The sequence below is a fragment of the Emys orbicularis genome, chromosome 1 (assembly GCF_028017835.1).
Source record: "Emys orbicularis isolate rEmyOrb1 chromosome 1, rEmyOrb1.hap1, whole genome shotgun sequence".
NCBI classification, from domain to species: Eukaryota; Metazoa; Chordata; order Testudines; family Emydidae; genus Emys; species Emys orbicularis.
Window position 1 is genome coordinate 153,593,286 of NC_088683.1, and position 12,571 is coordinate 153,605,856.

Consider the following 12,571-nt stretch of genomic DNA (forward strand, 5'->3'; position numbering starts at 1 on the left):
CATCTAGTGTCAGTGGGGTTCACGTGGCTCAGACCAGACACCTGGGCTGGGGACCCGCCCCCATAGTACTGGTCGAGTGCGTGGCCCAGGGTGTTCACAGCCCCCTCCTCACCCCTCCCTGAGCCCAACCTGGCTCCTCACCTGGAACAAAGCAGCAGCGCCCATCGGCCTCACTGCTGCCTGAGTCCCAGGTGCTGCTTCTGTCCCCTGGGGAGTGGGCCGAGCTGCTGGTGCTGCGACAGGGTTCCTCCACCTCCTGCCCTGGGGAGGCTGGAAGGTCCTCAGGGACTAGGCAGGGCGATGCCTCCTGCTGAGAATCAGGGCTGGGCTCTTGGGGCCGGTGCTTCCCACACAACAAGCCCCAGAGCCACCCTGCCCGGCTCCCCTTCTGGGCTGGGTCCTGCCTGCCCAGCCGCATCCTGGGCCAGCTCCATTTCGGCCTGGCTGGTGGCTCTCTCACCTCAGCGCCTGCGCCAGGAGCGGCTTTCCTCTGCCAGAAGGCTGGGCACTTCCACCTCCTCGCTCGGCCGGGAGCTCCTTCCCTGCCAGCAGGGACGGAGAAGCCGCTTTGCTCCTGGGGAAGATGGCAGCTGCTTCCCTCAGGCTCTGGGGCCACCTGCAGAGCCTTCTTCCTGAACCTCCTCAGGAGCCTGGACAGCCTGGAACCCAGCAGGCGTGAGTCTGGGGTCAAGGCAGCCTCTCACTAACCAGCCTTTTTGGTCCCTCCCCATCCCTGCCGAAGCCAGAGCCTGAATAAAGTGCTCTCAAATGAGCTCCAGACCAACAACAGTTCATGAACTGCGCAGAGACAATTAATGTAGAGAAGCAGCAAAATTCGTCAAACAGATGACTGGTTATGACTTATTTACTTGTTCTTAAAAGAGAACAAAAAGGACCTGAGTCTCCTCCCTGTCAATAACCCCCTGCTCAACCAATCAGGGTAGAGACTGAGGGGCGGGAGGCTGAGAGTTCTCACCAGAGAGCCCAAAGGAAGGCCCAGGTCACCGGTAGGGATCACTGTCCGAGGACTATTTCAGCCCCACTTTCTTGGGTGGACCTCCCACAATGGGAGATGCAGAGCACCCCCCACAACACGCAACACACACACTCACACACACACACTCACACCTCCTGGTGGTGGGAGGGGAACAGGAGAAAGGACAAAAGAAGTAAGAGATGAAGCGAAAGGAAGGAGGGATGGAGGGATGGAGGAAAAGGTCAAACGAAAAGGACAAACCCTAATGTCCCCAGTGATTCCACGGGACAAAATCCCAGGTGGGCTATAAAATTCTGCCACCTTGAACTAGTGTTTTCCATGCCTGGAACTCAGCTGCCACCGGGTGGATCAGACTGAACAGGCTACAAACCTCTCCGAGGCTCTTACCTTCTCAACAGGGATGTCTGTTTTCTAGTAAAATCAGTAAAAGGAAAGGAGAAAACTCGAAAGAGGTTTCTCCTCGCACTCACCTATGTGAACCCTAATACTCTCTCAAAGAGAGACCTCGAGAAGGAGAATTGCTGAAGCTAAGCCACAGGGGTCTACGAGGTTTTCCTGGCTCTGCGCCCCTATCCTGCCTGGCTCATGTCAGCATCTCTTTGTGAGGTCACCACCTCCCCACCACCTTTGACCAATAGGCTGAGGTCCTGCAAAAGGCCTTTGTGATGTCACTGCCACACACACCCCTCCCCTGAAGTGCTATTGTCCTGCCGCTGACCAGACACTTTGAAGGTTTGAGCTACTCTCTGTGGATCACCCCACTCAATGCCTGTTCATTCTAGGAAGCAAGCCGGCTAGACAGTAAAACATCAGAGGCTGCTCCCAATGCTACACTCAGTTTTTCCAAAATTAGTAGACTTTATGGCCAGAAGAGACCTTTAGAGCATCTAATCTAACCCCCTGCATATCATAGGCTTCCTGTATAGCACAATAGTTACTTTTTGGGCACACACATTCCAGAAAGGCATCTAGTCTTCATTCAATGACATCAAGAGATGGAGAATCCACCACTTTCCCTTTTAGTGAGTGCCAGGGGGCTCCATTTCCCCTTCCACTAGCTCCCCATTTACAGTGAGCCAGAGCAGTACCTGCAGCAGGGAGCGGGAGTTGCTGGTGGCCTCAGAGGCACAGCCCCCGCAGTGCCTCAGGCACCTGGCGCAAGTGCCGGATGATGCGGAGCTGGTGCATCACTTTGGCCGTGACGTCCTCCTGCTGCAAGGGAATGAGAACCTGTCAGAGACTCAAACGCCCCGAGGAATCAGGGGGAATTAAGGGCACCTGGAACCAGCAGCATTTCCACCCAGCACCTGCCCACCACTGAGGGATGGATTCACCTCCTGACCCCCAGAATGGAGTCTTCTTGTCCTTTCTAGTAACCTCCAGTGCCAACCCCCTGATACCAGACACCTCTGTGTTCTTGGGGAACCAGGGTGCAGTCTCCAGCCTGATTCATGAAAGACACCCCCCCACCACCACCTCTGCTTAAACTAAAACCCATCAGAGGAAAAAACTTGCAGAGAGCAGTGAAGGGCATTGGGTGACACACCTAGACCCCTCCTGACAAGGGTGACAAGATTAAGACATCTCCATTAGCATACAGAATGGAGAGCAGAGACAACTCCCCTAGCCTCATCTGCATGAAAGATGAGACAGGAAGACATCTCAATTTACATACAGAATGGAGAACAGAGAACCACACTGAACTCTGGGACCAGAAAAAGCAGGGAAGCACTGCATCACGGGAATCTCTGCTCCAGATGCTAATGAACCTATGGCTGCACACACCTGGCTCAGCAATTATCAGACCAATTCTAGTAATGAATCCTTAATTGATATCCAAATACTGAAGTAGCCTAGTTGCATTGTGAGCTCCCTGGAAGAAAACACCACCCATAGCCAAGAGTGATCAGTTCCTATTGTCTAGTCTAAAGAAAACCCTTGAGTCATCAGTTTACCTATAAACAAATCTAGTGTTCTCCCTTGAACAATTGCAATTTCTCTACAAAAATCCCTACTCACCCTGTAGTCAGGGTTCTGATGCTTAGATCCAAACTATGCATCAGTTCCACTGGAACTCCATCTTCTCCTGACTGATCGTGATGGCGGCTCTGCCTGTCTCCTACATTCAGGACCCTCTGCGACCACCATCACCTGGGAACCCCGACCAGTTCAAGCCTCATGGAGTGGGTGAGATCCCCCCTCTTTCTCTCTCTGTGTTTTCCTTTCTACCTTAGGTATTAACCTTTAATAATGTATGTTATGTTGGTTTAGCTCTCCTTGTGTAGTTATCACTATTATTCAATAAATAACTTTTATGGTTAACTTGGTTGCTTCTCTCTCTGTTGCTGAACTTTACTCTTTTGTGTTTTTAGCTTCCCCCATTCATTCTACAGCAACGCATCTTTTCCCTGCAGCGCCCAAAATGCTGTGGGGTTTGCTCATCAAGTAGGTTACTGCCAGTACAATTGTGTTGGGGGAGTGGGGATAGGGACGTGCTGAATCTGGGACGCATAAGGGTAACAGCTTGAAAGTGCTGCTTGACCCAGTCCATGGAGCCCAGGGGCATATAAGGAGAGGTAGCTTGAAAGTGCTGCTTCATCCAGCCCAGTGAGTCCAGAGACATATAAGGGGTCAGCTTGACAGTGCTGATTGACCCGGTCTGCTCACACTTGCTCTGTTAATGTATGTGTGGGTGTGTGGGTGTTCATCCGGTTCTGGGGCTGGAGTAACCCAGCCCTAGGGAGCCTAGGTCCTGCAGGATAGCTCCACTGGGAGGGGACTTGCAGAAGGGAGAAGTAGAGCTTCATATGAAAACACAAGTGACACAAGCAGTACATGGATAGAATTACAGAACTCCCTTCCCCAGAAGAGTAACCCGAATAAATGAGCATACCCCAAAGAAATGGGCACATCTGGTAACACCCCCTCCTTGTAGGGTGAGCTCCTGCCACCTCCCCCTCAGTGCCCTTGACAGCTGATCCACCTCCAAACCATAGCTCAAGTTCTCAGAACCCTCTCCTCCAGCCCCACCCAGCTAGGGCAGGGAGGGGACTCTTGCAGGGGGGGCAGGAGGGATTCTGGCAGCAATGAAGTGGGTTGCAGGGAGGTTGAGATCTTGCCCCAAGTCATCCCAGACACTAATGCTAAGCCACAGGATCGCAGCATCTAGTGTCAGTGGGGTTCACGTGGCTCAGACCAGACACCTGGGCTGGGGACCCGCCCCCATAGTACTGGTCGAGTGCGTGGCCCAGGGTGTTCACAGCCCCCTCCTCACCCCTCCCTGAGCCCAACCTGGCTCCTCACCTGGAACAAAGCAGCAGCGCCCATCGGCCTCACTGCTGCCTGAGTCCCAGGTGCTGCTTCTGTCCCCTGGGGAGTGGGCCGAGCTGCTGGTGCTGCGACAGGGTTCCTCCACCTCCTGCCCTGGGGAGGCTGGAAGGTCCTCAGGGACTAGGCAGGGCGATGCCTCCTGCTGAGAATCAGGGCTGGGCTCTTGGGGCCGGTGCTTCCCACACAACAAGCCCCAGAGCCACCCTGCCCGGCTCCCCTTCTGGGCTGGGTCCTGCCTGCCCAGCCGCATCCTGGGCCAGCTCCATTTCGGCCTGGCTGGTGGCTCTCTCACCTCAGCGCCTGCGCCAGGAGCGGCTTTCCTCTGCCAGAAGGCTGGGCACTTCCACCTCCTCGCTCGGCCGGGAGCTCCTTCCCTGCCAGCAGGGACGGAGAAGCCGCTTTGCTCCTGGGGAAGATGGCAGCTGCTTCCCTCAGGCTCTGGGGCCACCTGCAGAGCCTTCTTCCTGAACCTCCTCAGGAGCCTGGACAGCCTGGAACCCAGCAGGGAGCAGGCGTGAGTCTGGGGTCAAGGCAGCCTCTCACTAACCAGCCTTTTTGGTCCCTCCCCATCCCTGCCGAAGCCAGAGCCTGAATAAAGTGCTCTCAAATGAGCTCCAGACCAACAACAGTTCATGAACTGCGCAGAGACAATTAATGTAGAGAAGCAGCAAAATTCGTCAAACAGATGACTGGTTATGACTTATTTACTTGTTCTTAAAAGAGAACAAAAAGGACCTGAGTCTCCTCCCTGTCAATAACCCCCTGCTCAACCAATCAGGGTAGAGACTGAGGGGCGGGAGGCTGAGAGTTCTCACCAGAGAGCCCAAAGGAAGGCCCAGGTCACCAGTAGGGATCACTGTCCGAGGACTATTTCAGCCCCACTTTCTTGGGTGGACCTCCCACAATGGGAGATGCAGAGCACCCCCCACAACACGCAACACACACACTCACACACACACACTCACACCTCCTGGTGGTGGGAGGGGAACAGGAGAAAGGACAAAAGAAGTAAGAGATGAAGCGAAAGGAAGGAGGGATGGAGGGATGGAGGAAAAGGTCAAACGAAAAGGACAAACCCTAATGTCCCCAGTGATTCCACGGGACAAAATCCCAGGTGGGCTATAAAATTCTGCCACCTTGAACTAGTGTTTTCCATGCCTGGAACTCAGCTGCCACCGGGTGGATCAGACTGAACAGGCTACAAACCTCTCCGAGGCTCTTACCTTCTCAACAGGGATGTCTGTTTTCTAGTAAAATCAGTAAAAGGAAAGGAGAAAACTCGAAAGAGGTTTCTCCTCGCACTCACCTATGTGAACCCTAATACTCTCTCAAAGAGAGACCTCGAGAAGGAGAATTGCTGAAGCTAAGCCACAGGGGTCTACGAGGTTTTCCTGGCTCTGCGCCCCTATCCTGCCTGGCTCATGTCAGCATCTCTCTGTGAGGTCACCACCTCCCCACCACCTTTGACCAATAGGCTGAGGTCCTGCAAAAGGCCTTTGTGATGTCACTGCTACACACACCCCTCCCCTGAAGTGCTATTGTCCTGCCGCTGACCAGACACTTTGAAGGTTTGAGCTACTCTCTGTGGATCACCCCACTCAATGCCTGTTCATTCTAGGAAGCAAGCCGGCTAGACAGTAAAACATCAGAGGCTGCTCCCAATGCTACACTCAGTTTTTCCAAAATTAGTAGACTTTATGGCCAGAAGAGACCTTTAGAGCATCTAATCTAACCCCCTGCATATCATAGGCTTCCTGTATAGCACAATAGTTACTTTTTGGGCACACACATTCCAGAAAGGCATCTAGTCTTCATTCAATGACATCAAGAGATGGAGAATCCACCACTTTCCCTTTTAGTGAGTGCCAGGGGGCTCCATTTCCCCTTCCACTAGCTCCCCATTTACAGTGAGCCAGAGCAGTACCTGCAGCAGGGAGCGGGAGTTGCTGGTGGCCTCAGAGGCACAGCCCCCGCAGTGCCTCAGGCACCTGGCGCAAGTGCCGGATGATGCGGAGCTGGTGCATCACTTTGGCCGTGACGTCCTCCTGCTGCAAGGGAATGAGAACCTGTCAGAGACTCAAACGCCCCGAGGAATCAGGGGGAATTAAGGGCACCTGGAACCAGCAGCATTTCCACCCAGCACCTGCCCACCACTGAGGGATGGATTCACCTCCTGACCCCCAGAATGGAGTCTTCTTGTCCTTTCTAGTAACCTCCAGTGCCAACCCCCTCATACCAGACACCTCTGTGTTCTTGGGGAACCAGGGTGCAGTCTCCAGCCTGATTCATGAAAGACACCCCCCCACCACCACCTCTGCTTAAACTAAAACCCATCAGAGGAAAAAACTTGCAGAGAGCAGTGAAGGGCATTGGGTGACACACCTAGACCCCTCCTGACAAGGGTGACAAGATTAAGACATCTCCATTAGCACACAGAATGGAGAGCAGAGACAACTCCCCTAGCCTCATCTGCATGAAAGATGAGACAGGAAGACATCTCAATTTACATACAGAATGGAGAACAGAGAACCACACTGAACTCTGGGACCAGAAAAAGCAGGGAAGCACTGCATCACGGGAATCTCTGCTCCAGATGCTAATGAACCTATGGCTGCGCACACCTGGCTCAGCAATTATCAGACCAATTCTAGTAATGAATCCTTAAATGATATCCAAATACTGAAGTAGCCTAGTTGCATTGTGAGCTCCCTGGAAGAAACCACCACCCATAGCCAAGAGTGATCAGTTCCTATTGTCTAGTCTAAAGAAAACCCTTGAGTCATCAGTTTACCTATAAACAAATCTAGTGTTCTCCCTTGAACAATTGCAATTTCTCTACAAAAATCCCTACTCACCCTGTAGTCAGGGTTCTGATGCTTAGATCCAAACTATGCATCAGTTCCACTGGAACTCCATCTTCTCCTGACTGATCGTGCTGGCGGCTCTGCCTGTCTCCTACATTCAGGACCCTCTGCGACCACCATCACCTGGGAACCCCGACCAGTTCAAGCCTCATGGAGTGGGTGAGATCCCCCCTCTTTCTCTCTCTGTGTTTTCCTTTCTACCTTAGGTATTAACCTTTAATAATGTATGTTATGTTGGTTTAGCTCTCCTTGTGTAGTTATCACTATTATTCAATAAATAACTTTTATGGTTAACTTGGTTGCTTCTCTCTCTGTTGCTGAACTTTACTCTTTTGTGTTTTTAGCTTCCCCCATTCACTCTACAGCAACGCTTCTTTTCCCTGCAGCGCCCAAAATGCTGTGGGGTTTGCTCATCAAGTAGGTTACTGCCAGTACAATTGTGTTGGGGGAGTGGGGATAGGGACGTGCTGAATCTGGGACGCATAAGGGTAACAGCTTGAAAGTGCTGCTTGACCCAGTCCATGGAGCCTAGGGGCATATAAGGAGAGGTAGCTTGAAAGTGCTGCTTCATCCAGCCCAGTGAGTCCAGAGACATATAAGGGGTCAGCTTGACAGTGCTGATTGACCCGGTCTGCTCACACTTGCTCTGTTAATGTATGTGTGAGTGTGTGGGTGTTCATCCGGTTCTGGGGCTGGAGTAACCCAGCCCTAGGGAGCCTAGGTCCTGCAGGATAGCTCCACTGAGAGGGGACTTGCAGAAGGGAGAAGTAGAGCTTCATATGAAAACACAAGTGACACAAGCAGTACATGGATAGAATTACAGAACCCCCTTCCCCAGAAGAGTAACCCGAATAAATGAGCATACCCCAAAGAAATGGGCACATCTGGTAACACCCCCTCCTTGTAGGGTGAGCTCCTGCCACCTCCCCCTCAGTGCCCTTGACAGCTGATCCACCTCCAAACCATAGCTCAAGTTCTCAGAACCCTCTCCTCCAGCCCCACCCAGCTAGGGCAGGGAGGGGACTCTTGCAGGGGGGGCAGGAGGGATTCTGGCAGCAATGAAGTGGGTTGCAGGGAGGTTGAGATCTTGCCCCAAGTCATCCCAGACACTAATGCTAAGCCACAGGATTGCAGCATCTAGTGTCAGTGGGGTTCACGTGGCTCAGACCAGACACCTGGGCTGGGGACCCGCCCCCATAGTACTGGTCGAGTGCGTGGCCCAGGGTGTTCACAGCCCCCTCCTCACCCCTCCCTGAGCCCAGCCTGGCTCCTCACCTGGAACAAAGCAACCGCGCCCATCGGCCTCACTGCTGCCTGAGTCCCAGGTGCTGCTGCTGTCCCCTGGGGAGTGGGCCGAGCTGCTGGTGCTGCGACAGGAATCCTCCGCCTCCTGCCCTGGGGAGGCTGGAAGGGCCTCAGGGACTAGGCAGGGCGATGCCTCCTGCTGAGAATCAGGGCTGGGCTCTTGGGGCCGGTGCTTCCCACACAACAAGCCCCAGAGCCACCCTGCCCGGCTCCCCTTCTGGGCTGGGACCTGCCTGCCCAGCCGCATCCTGGGCCAGCTCCATTTCGGCCTGGCTGGTGGCTCTCTCACCTCAGCGCCTGCGCCAGGAGCGGCTTTCCTCTGCCAGAAGGCTGGGCACTTCCACCTCCTCGCTCGGCCGGGAGCTCCTTCCCTGCCAGCAGGGACGGAGAAGCCGCTTTGCTCCTGGGGAAGATGGCAGCTGCTTCCCTCAGGCTCTGGGGCCACCTGCAGAGCCTTCTTCCTGAACCTCCTCAGGAGCCTGGACAGCCTGGAACCGAGCGGGGAGCAGGCGTGAGTCTGGGGTCAAGGCAGCCTCTCACTAACCAGCCTTTTTGGTCCCTCCCCATCCCTGCCGAAGCCAGAGCCTGAATAAAGTGCTCTCAAATGAGCTCCAGACCAACAACAGTTCATGAACTGCGCAGAGACAATTAATGTAGAGAAGCAGCAAAATTCGTCAAACAGATGACTGGTTATGACTTATTTACTTGTTCTTAAAAGAGAACAAAAAGGACCTGAGTCTCCTCCCTGTCAATAACCCCCTGCTCAACCAATCAGGGTAGAGACTGAGGGGCGGGAGGCTGAGAGTTCTCACCAGAGAGCCCAAAGGAAGGCCCAGGTCACCGGTAGGGATCACTGTCCGAGGACTATTTCAGCCCCACTTTCTTGGGTGGACCTCCCACAATGGGAGATGCAGAGCACCCCCCGCAACACACACACTCACACACACACACTCACACCTCCTGGTGGTGGGAGGGGAACAGGAGAAAGGACAAAAGAAGTAAGAGATGAAGCGAAAGGAAGGAGGGATGGAGGAAAAGGTCAAACGAAAAGGACAAACCCTAATGTCCCCAGTGATTCCACGGGACAAAATCCCAGGTGGGCTATAAAATTCTGCCACCTTGAACTAGTGTTTTCCATGCCTGGAACTCAGCTGCCACCGGGTGGATCAGACTGAACAGGCTACAAACCTCTCCGAGGATCTTACCTTCTCAACAGGGATGTCTGTTTTCTAGTAAAATCAGTAAAAGGAAAGGAGAAAACTCGAAAAAGGCTCCTCCTCGCGCTCACATACATGAACCCTAATACTCTCTCAGTCCTCAATGAGAGACCTCGAGAAGGAGACTTGCTGATGCAAAGCCACAGGGGTCTCTGAGGTTTCCCTGGCCCTGCGCTCCGTCCTGCCTGGCTGATGTCAGCATCTCTCTGTGAGGTCACCACCTCCCTAACACCTTTGACCAATAGGCTCAGGTCCTGCAAAAGGCCTTTGTGATGTCACTGCCACACCCACCCATCCCCTGAAGTGCTAATGTCCTGCTGCTGGCCTGACACTTTGAAGGTTTGAACTACTCTCTGTGGATCACCCCACTCAATGCGTGTTCATTCTAGGAACCAAGCCGGCTAGACAGTAAAACATCAGAGGCTGCTCCCAACGCTACACTCAGTTTTAACAAAATTAGTAGACTTTATGGCCAGAAGAGACCTTTAGAGCATCTAATCTAACCCCCTGCATATCATGGGCTTCCTTTATAGCACAACAGTTACTTTTTTGGAAAACACATTCCAGACCTCCAGGATAAAATGATAAGGCGTATCATTGAACAGAGCGAACAGCCCAACTAAACTGGCTGTGAGCGCCAGGAAATAACAATTCCAGTGGCAGGAAGTTGAAGCCAGACAAAATATGGTGCAAATTTTTCACAATGTGTGTACTTAAATCACTGGAACAAGGGACATGGTGGAGTCTCCATCTCCTGTAGTCCTTCAATCAGAATTGTAAGTCTCTTCCTTAAAAATAAATAAATTAATAAATAATTGCTCTAGCTCACCCATAAGTTACTGGGCTGGATGCAGGAATCACTGGGAGAAATTCTCTGGCCTGTGTCATACAGAGGGTCAGATTAAATGATCATAAAAATGCCTTCTGGCCTTAACATCTATGACTCTATGGAATGTATGAGGGGCTGAGGATTAGAAACCTTAAGTGCCAAGTTGCAGTAGCAGGTGAGCAGTTACTCCACAGCCTTAGTAAGGAAGGGGAGACATGTGGCCTATTGCCTCCCCCCCCCCACCCCCCCACCCCCCCGCGCTCTCTCTCTCACACACACATTTGCGACCAGGATTCGTATGACAATTGTCTACAGAGATGACATAAATAAATAAAAATAAAATAAATTAATGGAGATATCCTATCTCCTAGAACTGGAAGGGACCTTAAAAGGTCATTGAGTCCAGCCCCCTGCCTTCACTAGCAGGACCAAGTACTGATTTTGCCCCAGATCCCTAAGTGCCCCCCTCAAGGATTGAACTCATAACCCAGGGTTTGCAGGCCAATGCTCAAACCACTGAGCTATCCGTCCCCCCATACAGAGATGACAGATTGCGCCAGTGGTAAAAATAAGTGCCAGCAGGTTAAGCGTTAACAGTCTCAGACCCACGCAGATGAAGATTTAACAGCAATCAGTGCTGTAATTCTCTACTCATGCCTCTGGCCTGTTTGTTTGAGAAGTTCAGTTATTTATTGGGACAAGTTTAAAGAATGAAGCAAGGGTGATGCAGCAGTATATTGTATTTATAGTCTCTTTAAAATTAGTTGTTTAATCACCAGAAGGCCTCCAATTATCAGGGGTCTCTCACATGAAGTAGATACACGCAGAGGCTGTATGCTGAAAGTTTGTAGGAGCCATCTTGTCATGTTATAACGAGAGTTCTGGTTTAAACTTTATATCCCTGGTCCTGCTCTGTTTCCTGAATTCTGTAGCACACTCATAAGGAAGATACTCTCAGTTGCCTGGCAATGCAAGAAAGCAAGATACCCCTAGTGTAAATACGGTTATACTGGCAAAGCTGTGACCATTCCCTGTAAAACTTGATTTGCTCAGGGTGGGTGAAATAAGGTGGTACAAAGTCACTTTGCCGATATAAACCACCAGGACCATTTTGCTGGTATAGTTTAAGTAGTAGGAAGAGGGCCTGAAACATAAGCCCTTGTATCAGAGGCCTGGTGTGAGGCCTGAGGCCTGAAGTAGGGTGACCAGATGTCCCGATTTTATAGGGACAGTCCCGATTTTTGGGTCTTTTTCTTATATAGGCTCCTATTACACCCCACCCCCGTCCCGATTTTTCACTGTATGGTCACCCTAGCCTGAACTAAAGTAGTTTTGTTGATATAAAGCAAAGAAGCAAAGTCGGGTTTTGCCTGCTTGCAAGCAGACAGAATCTGGCAAGAATAGGGCTGATATTGCAGAAACACACATTCCTAAGTAGTGTTAGGCACAAATATATGCAAACACATTCCAGAAAGGTGGCACCAGAACACCTGGATAGCAAACACGTTCCCCAAAGAGAACAGGAACACGCTGACCCATCTTAAGGAAAAAGTCAAGATGACAGCATGATGGATAGAGATTTTTTGATCGAACCAACATGTACAAGGTAATGGGTGGCTCCTGGATACATCAATGGGTGGCACCCTAATACGTCAGAGGGTGGCACCCTGGTACATCAGGAGTAATGAGTAACTTGTTTGTATCTGTGTATAAAGATGTATCTCAGAGAGGGTGTCTTTGTCTGGCCGAGGGGAAAATGGAAAGTCGGGGCCATTCACTGAGCTGGTCCATTGTCACAGGCATACATGTGTTAGTGTACCTGTAACCATTGAGCCAGGGCATTAGTACCATGCCTCGTCAGCAATAAACCTGACCAAGTACCTTTGCTGAAAACCGAGTCTGTGAATTTATTGGGTGGTTCAATCACAGCCTGCTGTCTCTGCTATCTGCGCAGAGCTGGAAAGCACGCTGAAAGAACACACACACAGCCAAATATCTATCAACATCTGAAGACAGTGTACTCTGGCAT